This window comes from Cyprinus carpio, chromosome B25 (genome assembly GCF_018340385.1).
Source record: "Cyprinus carpio isolate SPL01 chromosome B25, ASM1834038v1, whole genome shotgun sequence".
Taxonomy (NCBI): Eukaryota; Metazoa; Chordata; class Actinopteri; order Cypriniformes; family Cyprinidae; genus Cyprinus; species Cyprinus carpio.
Window position 1 is genome coordinate 3,313,265 of NC_056621.1, and position 15,648 is coordinate 3,328,912.

The 15,648-nt window shown below is 33.6% G+C and overlaps 1 long non-coding RNA gene across 6 annotated transcripts in view; it reads left to right on the forward strand.

The window, feature by feature from the left end:
- LOC109081955 overlaps window positions 1-15,648 on the forward strand; it is a 42,725-nt gene that overhangs the window by 12,698 nt on the left and 14,379 nt on the right. For 2 of the 6 annotated variants that reach the window (XR_006158550.1, XR_006158553.1), the window contains exons 2-3: window positions 9,511-9,668; window positions 12,942-13,045. This is a non-coding gene — a long non-coding RNA (uncharacterized LOC109081955). Of the gene's footprint in view, window positions 1-8,992; window positions 9,669-12,941; window positions 13,046-15,648 lie in introns of those variants that run through there. The other 4 variants (XR_006158549.1, XR_006158552.1, XR_002016317.2 and 1 more) reach the window with 4 other exon arrangements.

Here is a 15,648-nt window from a genome sequence, read left to right on the forward strand (position 1 = left end):
AAGATTAATTTAAGATGTTTGACTTGTGCTGCTCGGTTGTTGTGTTTGTGTCTGTTTTAAGCAACAGTGACCAAAAAGTATTATCTAAATTGTAATTAAGAATTTATTTTAAATATTTTTATATATTTATATTTAATATATATATATATATATATATATATATATATATATATATATATATATATATATATATATATATATATATATATATATAAAACAATAAATGCATCATATTTAATATTAAAAAATAATTATTTTAATATATAATATTACATTAAATAATGATTTATTTTAATCAAGTTGGCAAGATAAGTCAAATAATTCAGATAAAAATCAAATAATTATCACATACGTGTCAAATACGATTAATGTTTTTTTATTTATTCTGAACATTTTGGCCTTTTCTGTATATATTTCTGGTTTTAAGCAAAATGTCTTTTAACATTTTTTTAATATTCCCAAACGGTTCCCATTGGCAACTCTAGAATTAATAAAGGAGCATGTTAAAAACCATTCAGAACACCCTAGCAACCATATAGCAACGCCCTAACAACCGTTCACAGGACTCCAGCAGTACAGCAGTGAGTTGTCTTTGGGCAAATGCTCAAATTTCAATAAGAAAATGTATAAATCTAGTTTTATTTTTCTATTTTGTAGTTTTGCCAGGGAAGAGCAGATAGTCTTGAAGTAATCTTGTCTGTTATATTTTTGGAGACATATTTTTCCAAACACATGAGCAGCGCTGATTTACTGACAGCAAGAGATCAGATGCGTTTCCAGTTGATCCATCAGGTGGCGCTACTGTCTCTTTAACAGAAGACCTGCTGCTGCCAATCACTCGCATACAAAGTCTGACTCCAGTTTATTTATTTCCATCATATTTTCAAATCAGCTTCAATGGCAACATTGTAATGTAATGGGAAATTGTTTGACATCTGTATTAATATTTCTGTATTAGACTGTAGATATAATATTTAGGGTTGGACAATATAAATTAAACTACATCTCAATATTTTTCACTTAATTAACGTTTAATTAAAAAATTGTACATAAATTTACACAAAAAAAAATAGTCATTTTTTACAGTCCTTTTTCGGTTAGAGGAGCCGAGCAGATTCAAATGAGTTAATGTAGTAAAAATCTAGTCAAATCATAAATGATGAAATTTTTCATAATAAAATGATATTATTTTTAATATATAAGCATTATTTTGTCATATTAAAGTATGTGTGTGTAGATATATATATATATATATATATATATATATATATATATATATATATGTGTGTGGTGTGTGTGTGTGTGTGTGTGTGTGTGTGTGTGTGTGTGTGTGATGAATTTAAATTAAAATCAGTTGCTATTAAAAAAAAACTAAAACAAAAAAAAATTGCAAACATAAAAATGTAAACAAGCAAACTATAAAGTGAAACTTGAAAAAAAAAAGAAATTTAAATTATTAATAATGAAACAAACAGCATTAAAATTGTGTTAATATGAAAGTATTTTATTTTAAAATGCCAGAAAATTCATTATAAATATATGCCAATATTCTGTTATTATTATCTAAAATGGTTTAACAAGTTTTGTTAAATAAATTAAATAATTATTAAGTAAATAAATACGAAAGAAAGAAAAATAAAAACATATGCTAAGGCAATACAAATGTTCCATTGGTAAATGAAAAAGTTTATAAGCTGAATATATAATTATTAACTGTAAATAAATAAAAATCTAAAATAAAACAAATTAAACCTCCAAAATTTTGGACTATATAAAGGAATGACCATAAAGTTTTTTTTTTCTTTCAGATTGTAAAAATATTGATGTGTCTGTTGCTCCCTCTTCCCTGTTTTGTTTGTTTGAATGGATGTTGTTTTGTTGAATTACAGACAATAAAAAATGTAATCACAAAACAATAAAAAAATTAAACCTAAATAGTTATATTTAAAAAGAACAAAATCTAATAAGTAGCAACAATTCTAGAATTAAAATGAAAACTCTATAATTGAATCTCTCTTGGCTGAGTCTCATCCTCAAATAAAGTGATTGTATTGTTGTCTTTATAGTTTTTTTTTAATCCTTATAAAAGCGTTAAAAGCTGTTTCTAAAGATGAAATAACATCATACAGGTTTTTGACGAGCATGAGGGTGAATAAATGACTTTTTTGGGGGAACTGTTCCTTTAAGTAGCCACTTAAAGATCTCCAAATGTGTCAGATGTGATGTCACGGCGCTCCGACACATTTTTAAGCGATTAAACGAATGAAATATCGGCGATCTGTATGTTTACTGTGTTTGGCCTTTGAGCAAAACAAACGCATTGTGTGTCGAGCCGAGCAGCTCAGAATGTCCAAACAGAAGGAGAAACGGTTGTTTAGAAAGAAAAACAGAAGACAGAGGAGGAAAAGAGATGGAGAAAGAGGTGCGTTAGGGGTCGCAACAGTTAACTCTCGGAGCTGGACACAGCTGGGCTTTCGCCAGGCATTCTGGGACTTTTGGCTGTCTGACAAACTGCCTGTGAAGTGACCTGAAATACTTGGTTACGCTGGACGACGGTCAGCTAGATCCAGCAGACAATGAGACGCACTTCAGGTCCGTTTTTAATCCGTTCAACTGAAAGCGTTTAACAAAAGCTCAAATCTGTGTGTTTAATCCGAGGTGATGTCTATAAAACTATATTTCAGCTATGTCTATCACCCTGCATACTTATACAAATAAATGGTATTTTGTTTATTATGCAGGAATAAACACATTTTCAAAGTGCAAATGATTTACATAATGTGATTTATTTACCACATTCAGCAAACTGTAGGATCTTTAAAGGAGTAGTTCACCCAAAAATGTACATTTTCTGAAATGTACTCACCCTCAGTCCATCCAAGATGTGGATGAGTTTGTTTCTTCATCAGATTTGGAGAAATGTACCAGTTCATCACTTGCTCACCAATGGAAGTGAATGGGTGCCGTCAGAATGAGAGTCCAAACAGCTGATAAAAACATCAAAATAATCCACACCACTCCAGTCCATCAGTTAACGTCTTTTAAGAGCTATTTTGGACGGTTTTGGCTCGTAAACAGTGGTTGATTTGTGCATATTTCTCTCCTGATTCAGATGAGATGGACTTTTTCACTGGGGGAAGAGTTATTTTATATTATGGACTATTTTATATATAGGATAAATTCGTTTTTTACAAACATGCATCTTCTGGCTTCTCAAGATGTTAACTGATGGACTGGAGTGGTGTGGATTATTGTGATGTTTTTATCAGCTGTTTGGACTCTCATTCTGGCGGCACCCATTCACATGCATTGGTGAGCAAGTGAAGTATTGCTACATTTCTCCAAATCTGATAAAGAAACAACTCATCCACATCTCGGATGGCCTGAATTTTTGGGTGAACCATTCCTTTAAGGAATTGATGTGATGGTGTAAAGTAGGCGCTTTCAATTTTCAATACTTTCAATTTTCAAAAAATTGAAAGTATGTATGTTTTTTTGATGATCGTAGAGCCAATTGTACAGTCTTAGCATTGTGTTTGTGTTGCTCTGGGACAGTTTTGTCTCTGTGATGTCAGTGCCGTCTCATTTGAATAGCGTTTAGGGTTTGTGCGAGTGAGTTCGGGTGATTTGCATTCACTGCAGCCCTAGAGTTTGCTGGTCAACCTGGAGAAAAAAAACAGTCTTTCTTTCTTTCTCATTTGTCTTTCTTTTTTTATTATTGTGTGCCTTTTTAGACACTTAATATACACATAAAATGTCCGAATGCCATTGCATTATATAATAAAATATCAAAGTATTCTCAAAATATCAAAGTATTCTAGAGAAAATTGCTTAAACAGATTTTTCACACAAATCATTTTTGACAGACAGAAGTTTCTGAAATGCTAAAACAATGCACATGAATTTTGCGTTTTCCCCCTTTGTTTTATTTCCCCAAATGCATTTAGATGAAATAAGGTTTTTTTTTTGTTTTTGTTTTTTTTTGCATTACATATTTCTTTATTTGAAGTCATTCATTATAAAAATGTACAAGAACACTTTAAAAGCAAATCATTTGACATAAAAAGGTGACTTCTGTGTGGTGTGAAATGCACACTAAAGGTTTTTTTTTTTTCATGTTTTCCAGTACAAATATCTAAACATTCTTACATTTGAGAAACATTTACTTGAGATGCAAAATGACATGAGACATTAAGAAAAATGAAAAATGTTTTTACTGAAAACAAGACAAATATCTGCCAGTATAGGTTTATAAAATATAAATTAGTTTTAAGTTTTAATTTTTCTTGCCCTATTCTTGGCAGATTTTTTTCTCCTTCTTTAAGCATGAAATCACTTAATTGTATTTATTTAAAAAAAAATAATTCAGATAACAAAACCTTATATATTTAGTAAAGTAAATACAAATTCAATTTAAAAATATTTCAATTTGTGTACTGTTAAATGACAAAAATTCAAAATAAGAAAAATATTCTAGATCTCGTGTAGAAAATGAACACAGTCATTATTGTGTGTGTGTTTGTGATTAGTTCAACATGTTGATAATTAATGTAATTCTCTGGTTACTTTGTTTTGCTAAAAATCACCAAACGAGCAGCTGATTGAGATATTGAGACTTTTTTAAAAGAAATGATGAGGACTCTGTAAGTTTGAGATTTTACGTCTAATGCCGTGGTATTGAGACACTTTGCAGAGTCTGAATGTGTTTGGGAGTCACTGTAGATGTTGCTGTGTCTCCAGCGTGGAGCCGGTTGGGTGTAAGATGGCGGGCGAGGGTCTGTGCCAACTTCTTTCTCCCTGTGGCACAAGACAAATCAACCCGCAGACAGTCATGCATCGCCGCGGCTCCTGCGTGTTTAATGAGCTGTGTGTGTGTGTGTGTGCTGACATACATGTGCAGGTGAGAATGCATGAGTGTGGCTTATTCTTAAATTAAGATGTTGTTCATTTAAGGCCCACAGGTCCAGAAATGACCTTGAAGTTGAAATGAAACAGCATTTGCAAACTATTTTAATTCCATAATGGAAGTGTTTCAAAATGAATGTTTCAAAAAATTGTGAAAGATTATGAACACATTTTTAATGTGCACTGACAAATTATTCACAATAATTATTCACATTTATTCAGACCAAGAATTATAACTAATAACTATGTTAGCATCCAAATCAAATTGCAATTACGTTTTGTATATTAGGTGTGCTGCTGTTTTGTCATCTGTCACTTTAAATGTTCTTTAAAGCAGGATGGACTGTGGCTGCCAATGATTTTATAATGTGAATAGTTGTAGTGCAATTATCTTTAACTAAAACTATTAAAAATTAAATAAAAGCTGAAATAAAACAAAACATGAAGTTCAAACTAACAGATTCCTCTTCGAAAAAGTCTCAAAAGCTGGACCAGCTGATGATTTTTAGTGGATGTTTGAAGCAAAAGAAAGCACAGGTAGAGTATTACATTAATTATCAACAGGTTTAACTAATCACAAAAACACACAAAATAATGATGTTCGTTTTCAACACTAGGTCTAAAATAATTTTTTTATTTTGTATTTTTATTTAGTTTTTCCAGTACAAATATCTAAATATTCTTGAAAGCTTGCTACTGAAATGAGCTGAAAGTTGAAGCACTACAAATACTGGAAATAAAAACTAAAACTGGGATAAAGATAAATTAAACCTAATAAAAATAAAAAAAAACCAAAACCTAATGAAAACAAACAAAAGCACCCAAAAAAAAAATGTAACTACAATTAAAATGGAAAAAAAGCAATACCTTTAAGTCTAGGGGGGGAAAGGAGCGTTATGACTTATATATTCTTATATAATGGTTAAAAACACAAAAAAAAAACCCTAATAAAAATTACAAAAGCATTTACTAAAAATTTTACTACAATTTAAACAAAATCTTAAAATAGAAAATTAAAAAAGCAAAAAATAAAAATAAGAAAAGCTTTATATATAATTAATATATATACTTAATAGCAATAAATCAAAATCTAGAAAAAAAGAAAAATGATTTAAATTGATATTGTGGCAAAAAAAAATTAAAATAACCTTAATAATGACGAATGTGGAATATTTTTGTTTTTTATTAGTTAAAAAAATTTCATTTTGCATATTGTTGCTTCTAAAAACACAATGGTTATATTAATACAATTTTACTTTTACATTTATGTGCTAAACAGTATTGGTTGCCATTTGTGTACTTTGGTCCTGATGCAAAACCAGTTGAGAACCACCTTTCAGACGGACTTAAAGCCAAAAAACTTTCTTTAATGAACATTTAAATCATTTTGTCGCAAACCTGGTTGTGTTTTCTGTGCACATACCAATTTCACACCAGTCACGAGCTCTCAGAGCATCTACATCTAACTCTCTCTTTCTCTTTCTCTCTCCCTCCTCCTCTCCATCCGAGCTTGGGGTCGGTGCACAAAAGCAGCAGCTCTATCTGCATACGCTCTTCATAAAAGAGGCTTTTGTCATGGGCTTGGCACACGTGATCTTCCCGAGTCCACCCAGCCCCCCTCAGTCTAGACCCGAGAGAGAGACAGTCCCACGGACAGACAGACAGCTCCACCTTTAGAAAATGAAAAAGGGTGGGGATTATTAGGCCAAAGCCCCCCCGTTAACTCTGGCTCTGTCTGTCTTTAGGTGAGCGCGCAGCAGCTTTCTCTGAGAGGCCACACTCAGACGCACGGATTGTAGAGTTCATCACGTTCACAAGTAAAAGTCAGCCGACCTCTGCTTGAGCTGAATGCGTCGAGTGCTCTTAGGTTCAGGATTGAGATGTCAAAGAATGTGCATTATTATTATCAACTGAAAAAGGCTTTGCATTGAAAATTGCAGGCTTGGTGAGTGCAAACACAATATAGATACAAAATAAAGTCAATTATTTCTAAAATGACTTTATTAGAAAGTACTTTTGTGCTTTCAAATTTTAATAATAACGTGTTTATTTAAAATGATTATTTAGAAAATAACCTAAATTGCAGCACATTCTCTTGAGAAGTATTATTACAGTAAATATGTAAGTAAATGCAATGCTAGACTGCATTTTAGTTTAGTAAATTTTGTTTTTAAGGCCCAATTTTGTATTTTAGAATGTGTTATGAATTGTAGATAAAACTTTTTTTTTTTTTTTTTTACTATAAAGTCAAAAGCACATTCTCCTGAATCATGTAAGGAGCATAATGACAGTAAATATAGGAGAAATGATTTCCATAGTTTTTAGAAGCAATGCCATTCTTGTAGTTTAGTAAATGCTGTTTTTTTCTAAGCATAGTTTTATATTTTAGAATGTAATATAAATGGAGGGTTTTTATATTTTTTAGATAAAGTCAATTATTTCTAAAATAGCTTTATTTGAAAGTACTTGATATCTGTCTTTTGTGACTGTTAAATTCAAATAATAAAATATTTTTTTGAATTTTAATTAAAAATTATAGCACATTCACATTACAGTAAATATACAAGTATATAATTTCCATACTTTTTAGAGGCAATGCTAGGCTGTGCAGTTGAGTTTAGTAGATTCTATTTTTAAAGCCTACTTTTATAATGTAATATGGAGGGTTTGGAAAAGAATATTATAGAAGTTTATTGCAGCAATTGTATTAAATGTAAAACGTGGTAAAATACTTTTTAAAGAAAAGCAAAACCTCAAAGTCAAGATAAAAAAGTGTGATAAAATCCTTTTTTTAATTATTTTTCTTATGGCTAAATACAGTCAAAATTAATGTGTTCACTGGTCAAGTTAAAACTAGCTAAATGAAAAAAATGCTAAATATTATTTTGTGATCAGATACATCCAACATTATTCAGTTTGAATCTATATATTGTCAGTTTGTCTGCATGAATTTTGCTCTTTGACCCTCAGTTTTGTGTCTCACACATACAGTTAAAATGTCTGAATGTCACTACATTACATATTTGATTTGGTATTTCATGTCCAGAAAAATGCATAATTACACTTTTAAAGCAAATCATTTGCCAAAAAGAAGTTTTAAATGCTAAACCAGTTGTTTGTTTTTGTTTTTTGCGGTTAGTTAGTTTGTTAATGTGTTTCTCCACACCTGTGTGAACTCGACGAGAGCTGATTTTATACATCCACTAAAAATACACTGAGATTTCAGACATGATGAAGAAAAGTCAAGCTAGTGAAGAGGAAAGATCCTAGCGTTTTTAGATTTTGCCATTTAACGGTATTTCAGCTTTTCTAAGCATCCAAGTATTTTTGATGTTACTGTATTTACAAGCATGAAGGATTATTGAGTTCATATTGCCGAGATATTACATTATTTACAATTATGCATTTAGCAGAAGCTTTTATCAAAAAGGAAATTATATGACTGTGAATTTTCCTTATCATTCGATTGAATTTTAAGCACGGATTGTGAAAGACATCAAAATTGCATGCAGATGGGTCTTTGTTGCACTTTAAGTGGCTCAAAAGTGTTTACTCAAGTAATCACATAAAATCCAAGCGCTTTGAGATGATTTCAAATGTATTTCACAATTAGGTAAAGATGATGTAGATGCACAGATTTGAGCTCGGTTGCATCCGGTGTAACGCAAAAACTAAAAAGTCCCAGCTAACAGGGAACACTCTTATAACTGTGGATAATGTTCTGGCGAGTTCTAAACAAACTTTCTTCCAGTAACGTTAATAGAAAGTTGGTTTAAATCTGGTCATTAATAATGTTCTCAAAACATGTATACATCATTTATGGAACATTTAAGTTGGACGGCCAACTGATGTTTTCAGAGAACATTCAAAAGTAACATTCCGATAATGTTTGCAAAATGATCAAATGGAATGTTTTTTTTTTTTTTTTTTTTTTGGAATGTTCGGAAGAACATTTAAAATTGTATTATGATTAAAAGGTTCCGTTGAAGCTCATAGAAGCAAGAGAAAATGTTCCGAGAGCATTCAAAAATAACATTTTCATAACCTAATGGTAATATTAGCAAAACGCTCTTTGCACTCTGAAGTGTGAAATACAAAATAAGTCACGAAACAACGATGCTTGTTGCTCGTTTGTGCTGGTTAAAACAATTTTCGACTAAAATTTCAAAAGTGTGTTTTAATGGCCCTGTTCCGCGTTAATGTACAATCAGAGAAACATCACAAAAGACAAAGTGTTTACTCTTGACGGCTGCCGTTGTGTCTTACGGATGTGCTTTTATTTGCTGATGTCTGGTCTGTGAAGAGGGGCACCATGGGTGTGTCGGGTTCGACCGGAGGAACATGATGATGCCCGGCCCAACAGGACATTGCTGACGTGGCACTTAGGCAGGTCCTGGTCCCAATGCAAGAGTATTTAATGCACTTTATAGGTGAATTTGTGCACACATATGCCAACCTGCTTTGCCATGCATTTCATTGTCCCCAGCGTTCGAATCCGCTGAATTTTAACGGCGTAAATTCCCATATGTTTCAGTTTGCACCTGGTTTGTTTCTGTGTTTTTCTTTTCTGACCAGTTTCTTTCTCCCTCACTCTCTCTTTGCCAGGTCACGTCCCGCGCCAGCTTTGGATGAAGAGTGGCCCAAACAGAAGGACACAGCTTCAGTCAGACTCACTTTACAAGGCTGTCAAAGACGCAAGCACCAGCTGCGAGAGTAGACCTGAAACGAGCACGTGGAGCTGGCTCCACACACATCTTCACCGGGTGAGTCGAGTTTACATGTGGTCATTTTTATTGTGGTCATACATTCAAATCCAAAACAAAAAATGTTGTTTAAAATGTAAGTTTGTATGAAAATACTTTGAACTAAAAAAAAAAATGTGGAGTTACATTTGAGAAATGTCATGTTAGTTTTTACAAACTTAGAAAAGGAAAGCTGAGATTTGCATTTGATGCTTTTGTTAAAAGACCTGCAGAGAAAATGATTTAATTCTCGTTTATCGTGGGAAATTTTAACCAACCTAAATAACTGCCGCTCATATTTATCCATAAGTGTGCGCATTATATTTTTGTTAGGAAATCATCTAAACTTTAAAAGATTTTATAGAAAATGGTTGTATTGTCTTTTCATGCTTCTCCATTTAGGGTAAGATTGAAAATCATAAGAAATGATATTGCGTGTGTTTATGATTGATGTTTTGTTGAAGAATTAAATGATTGTGAATATCACAGGCAAAGAAGATTTGAGTGTCTTTACACTGGTGTGTTTGAATTATATTTTCACACACCTTTATTCATCGCATGAGGAATACGATATTTTTGAATATTTTTTTTAATTTTTTTTAAATGGGATATTATCAGAAAATATTGTGGCATTTGGTTCACTGAATATCAATGAAGACAGTCTGTGACAAGAGGCTGAGGGTTTTTTTTTTTAATTAAATTTCTAATTTTAATAATAATAATAATAATAATAATAATAATAATAATATAATTTAAATAATATTTGCCTATTTAATGTAAATTTATTGGCACAGTTTGTAGTTGGACACTATTTAAATGCTTAAAGTGAGTTTTAAAATGTCTAATTGCCTTAATGTTTTTATAATCACAGAGAAAACAGTTAATAAAAATTATTTCTTAAAGGACTATTGAGTGTAGTTAGTAAAGCTAAATATGAGTGATTTAGTGGGGAAAAACCAAACAAAACACAATGGATATTTTCTTTGTCTCAGTTTTGTTTCTCTTGTTTTTCTCTCTCGCTCTCTCTCTCTCTTTCACACACACACACACACACACACAACTCTCATTTGCACAAAGACACTATATATTTTCCCCTCACAGTGTTTTATTTTAGACATAGGACATGCATAATATGTATTTATAAATATTTAATATTTGAAGGGCTTTGCACAAAATTTGAGTGGGAAAAATGTATCTTATGTAATTGCTAGTTCTACTGAAGTTTTACACAAACTTACTACAATATTGTATCATCTGTATGTAGAAATGTTGGATTTGAATCATCATTTACATTACATAATTAATTATATTAACTTTATTATAAACTTTCTTTCAAATGCAACTCTAGCATTTTTACAATTATTAGAAACCAGTTTTTAATTTTTAAAAACATTACTTTTCAAATTCTCTGAAAGAATTATCTTGCTTTCTTTTAAATGTTTCATTAAGCTGATCATTTTGGATAATAGGTTTTAAAAGATTAATTCCAACATTTTAGTTAAATAATTATGGAATATAAATTCATATGAAGGTTCAAATTTGCATGCTATTATGGATTTCTGGATTGCTACAGATCAGGTGCGCGAGCGGGACGCGTCCCTACAGAAGCGTTTGCGAGCGCGAGAACCTGGTTTCACTTGGATGATGCCAGAGGTCAAGGGTCAGCAGCAGTTAATAAGAGGAGCTGTCTGAGGTCCCAGGGGTCATTCCCAAGGGTCTGACCCGCTTGTCGGCAACACTTAATGTGAGCGTAATCTTTACCTCTCAAAGCAAACAACTGTCGCACCCTCTCAATTTAGCTTGAACGGCCCCTTGAGTAACGCTTTTGACCCAGGGGTCGTGACCCAGCAGGAAGTCAATGGAGCAGTTCTTTAGGCACGTGTGGAGGTCAGAGGTCAGACCACCAAAAACAGCCTTTTTTGTGTGAAGTCGGGAGATTACTTGTGCACCGCGGCCTGTGACGGATATGTGAAGTTATTTAAATTGTCATAATTTTTTTTGTCAAAGTAGATTAAAATTAAGTGAGGAACTTTTGATGAATGATATTTTTATTGTGTGCAACTTGCATGTTTGGACAGCAGCCGTTTAATGAATGCAACCGCTTTAAGAAACAAACAGTGCTGCTCTTTTGAAGAATAATTACCTTTAAACTCTTAGTATCCATTTTTCCGGACATGAAAGATAATCGGAATTCTTAGCTCTCAAATCTCCTGCTGTCGGCTGCGTTCTTGCTGGCTTTCATTTGTCCAGCATTTCCTGTTGCGACAAACACTGTGTGTGTGAATCTGGCGAGGAGAGTTGCACCACCTCGTGCTTTCTGGCCTCGTACAGACTACTTACCCATGCTAATATCAGGCCAGCATCACGATATCAAAAAATACAGTGCTGACTCAAATGTTTGTGCTGGTTGGCATATTATTCCACTTTTATTATTCCATATTATCCAGTTAAAGTCTGGTTCATCTGATGAAGGATCTATTGGAGAAACATTCAAATATAGCTTCCCTTGCTTGAGAGAGAGAAAAAAAAAGTTGCATTGCATAGCATTGAATTAAAATAAATACAAATGCATTTTAAAAATATGTTTTAAGGCAACAAATACATTACTTTAATGCTGATGTTAATGCAATTGTTATGCATTTAAATTTTTATTTGAATGTAATTGTTATGCATTTTAAATGTGATTTGAATGCAATTGTTATGAATACAGATTTTTATTTGAATACAGTTGTTATGCATTTTCACTTTTATTTTAATGCAATTGTTAGGCATTTTCATTTTTATATTAATGCAGTTATGCATTAAAAATTTATATTAATGCAGTTGTTATACATTTAAATTTTGATTTGAATGCAGTTGTTATGCATTTTAAATGTGATTTGAATGCAATTGTTATGCATTTAATTTTTTTATTAATGCAGTTATGCATTAAAATTTTTATATTAATGCAGTTGTTATGCATTGAAAATTGTATTTTAATGCAATTGTTATGCATTTTAAATGTGATTCAAATGCAATTGTTATGCATTTAAATCTTTATTTGAATGAAATTATGCATTTTTATTTTAATCTTAATGCAATTAATTATTTATTCAAATTAATATGAAAAACAATTGCACAAAATGAAATGAGAAACTGAAATATTTGTTTCATCCATGCATTTTTCTTCTCTCTGTAAAGAAGGAAAAAAGTGCTTTACAGCATCAGTTGCATTTAAACTCGTTTGAAATATACACACAGTTCAGTGAAAAAAAAAAGTTTTTCACAATGCAGTCTTTATTATGTTTCTTACAGAAACGGTCTAAATGGCTTCAGATATAAGACAGTCGACATCTACGAGATGGTGGCAGCCGCCATTTTGTGATGTGCTTGGCCTCAGAGAGGTGAAGTATATTTCCGTGAGTGTTTGCACAGCAACATATTAATATTAGCATTATGTTTTCAACAATCCTCCTGTTCTGAATGTGGTATCTGGGTACGTTTAGCACGTAGCATCTTTCACATATTTTCTCGTGCACTCCGCAGTGCAATAATTGTGAACGAATGCACAGCTATTGCAATCATACCACTTTTGGATTTATGATTCATCTGAAATATGCTGTTCTGTTTTGTCTCTAATAGGAGCCGTGTTTAAACATAAAGGCAGTGTTAAAGTTCAGGTCATTAATAGTTGGCCAGTAACCTGTAAGTAAATGCTTGTCCTTGGTCGAACACGATGGCACTGCTGCAGCACCACAAACAAAAAAACCTAATAAACGGAGAGACGTTCCAGCGAAATAACAAAAGATAAAGCTGTTGCTGTGCTGCTCGCTCAGTCTTTGGGGATGCAGTGGGCTATCAGAAGTTTGAAATTAAATATAAGCGTGTACGGTTTTATCTGCGAGGCCACCGATTGGTCCGAAGCCGTGGCGAGATGTGACGTGGGAGGAAAACGGCGGGGTCCCTACCTAACACCGTTGATGATGTCCAACAGGCCGCACGATCCACGCAAGCTTGCTTTTTCACTCCGAATGCACTAACTTTGCAGTTCTGCTTGGCAGTGTGTTAGTGTGTGAGGACAGACGTGAGCCAGTGGCGAAGGGGACGGGTGCGCCCTCGTGCATCGGCCATGTTAGATCAGCCCGATCGCAGCATTCACACTTTTAGACACAGAAAGACGCTGGTTAGGAAAGCAGCCCCACCTTCTGAAATGTCACAAGTCTTCCCACAATCCCCAGAGAGACTGCAAAGAGAAGTGTTGAGTAAGTCCGCAAGAGCTGGAAAGAGATTTTCGCAGTTCGCAGGCTTTCTCTTTTTCTGCGCTCTCATTAGTTGAGCCGCCGAGAGGAAGCGCGAGGGGGAGAGAGAGAAAGAAAGAAAGAGAGAGAATGAGCGTGTGCTCTGCATTCGGAGGGAAAAAAAGTTTGTACAGTGAGTCCGGCCTCGAGGGGTTTCTGGAGCGAGAGCCAGAGCAAACACAACCTTTTTTGCTGTGTCGTTTTCCTTTTCATTTATTACAATAGCGCCTGCCATAGCGTTGAACACTGGGAAGAAATGGAGGGAAACGATATCGCCACACATCCCTTGCAGCACGGTGAGGGTGTGTTTGAGGGAACGTCTAATGTTTTTTGTCGTTTTCTTTCCCAGCCTCGTTCTGTCACCGCAAGGGAGGGATTCAAGGGAACGGGGCAGATGGACGGATGAACGAAGGGTAGAGAGATAGAGAGAGAGAGAAAGAGAGAGAGAGAAAGGGCACGTGAGGAGAGCAGTATCGTGGGGGTGGAGCCTGTCCATTTTCCTCCTTTCTCATTGGCTGGAAGGTCAGAGCTGTTCCTCAAATCCAGTGCGGAGACTCTGATTGGTTGGATGTGGGTGTTTCTTTAAGTACAGGCACTTTTATGAACCAGGAGTTGATTTATATTAACCAACAGACTTTAATTTTTGCTTTTAAGAAATGCTTTCATTTAGGTTTTCTTTCAAATATTTGTCCTGACCCTAGTCTGAAACTATGAAAATGCATTGTAAAAATATTGATTGCATTTTTAAAACTATGGTGTAAACAAAAAGTTACCATTTCAATATTTATAATGTGAAAATGATTTATAAATTTTTTTGTGCATAAATTACAACCGTCTGTTATGAGTTTCAGTGTAATTTCCACTATGACAAACCGTTTCGCCCCTAATAAGTTTAGTCAGTGAAGACCTCGAGATGATATATGACACTTGATGCATTAAGAAGTCAAAGTTAAATTAAGGTAATTACTGGACATGTATAGTGGACAATTTAAATGAACTAGTAAGATTCGGAAAATGTCTGTTTTAGGAAACTCTATTTTCAAAGTCGAGTGAACTTGATGGTTTAAAGTAACATTATACTTTATTTGAGGAAGACACCGAAGTTTAAGTTGTTAGTGAACAAAAATCCTCCTTTTTTCACGTTCATGTGCAGAATTCAAAATTAGCTTGTTGAGTCCGGACATACATGTGAACAATGCCATTTTGGCATCAAATACTTGGACACGCCATTTCATTTTTTGGGGTTATATGTGGTGTTATCAGTCCTTTTTGGATTGTTCGGAGAAGTCTACTTTGTGTTCGAGAAGAAATAAACCTGCAGCATTCAGGGTTTCGAAATGTTAAAGTGTACTTTTAAAGCAAACCTTTAAAGCAACCAAATGAATGTTTGATGGAAAGAAGAACTAACAATAAATCTACTGTTTACGTTCAGAAACTGTGTGGAATTCGAAGTTTCAAATACTTTTTCTGCAGAAAGTTGCGTTCTTCTGCTGTGTTTCCACTCCTTTTTCTTTCTTTCTGGTTGGATTATCTGTGTGTGTGTGTGTGTGTGTGTGTGTGTGTGTGTGTGTGTGTGTGTGTGTGTGTGTGTGTGTGTGTGTGTGTGTGAGAGAGAGAGAGAGAGAGAGAGAAAACACACTGAGTCTGCGCGCTGGGGGAGGAGTATCTATGTCACACTCTCTCTCTCTCTCTGTCTTTCTCCTCCCGCTCCGTACTTGCAGTTT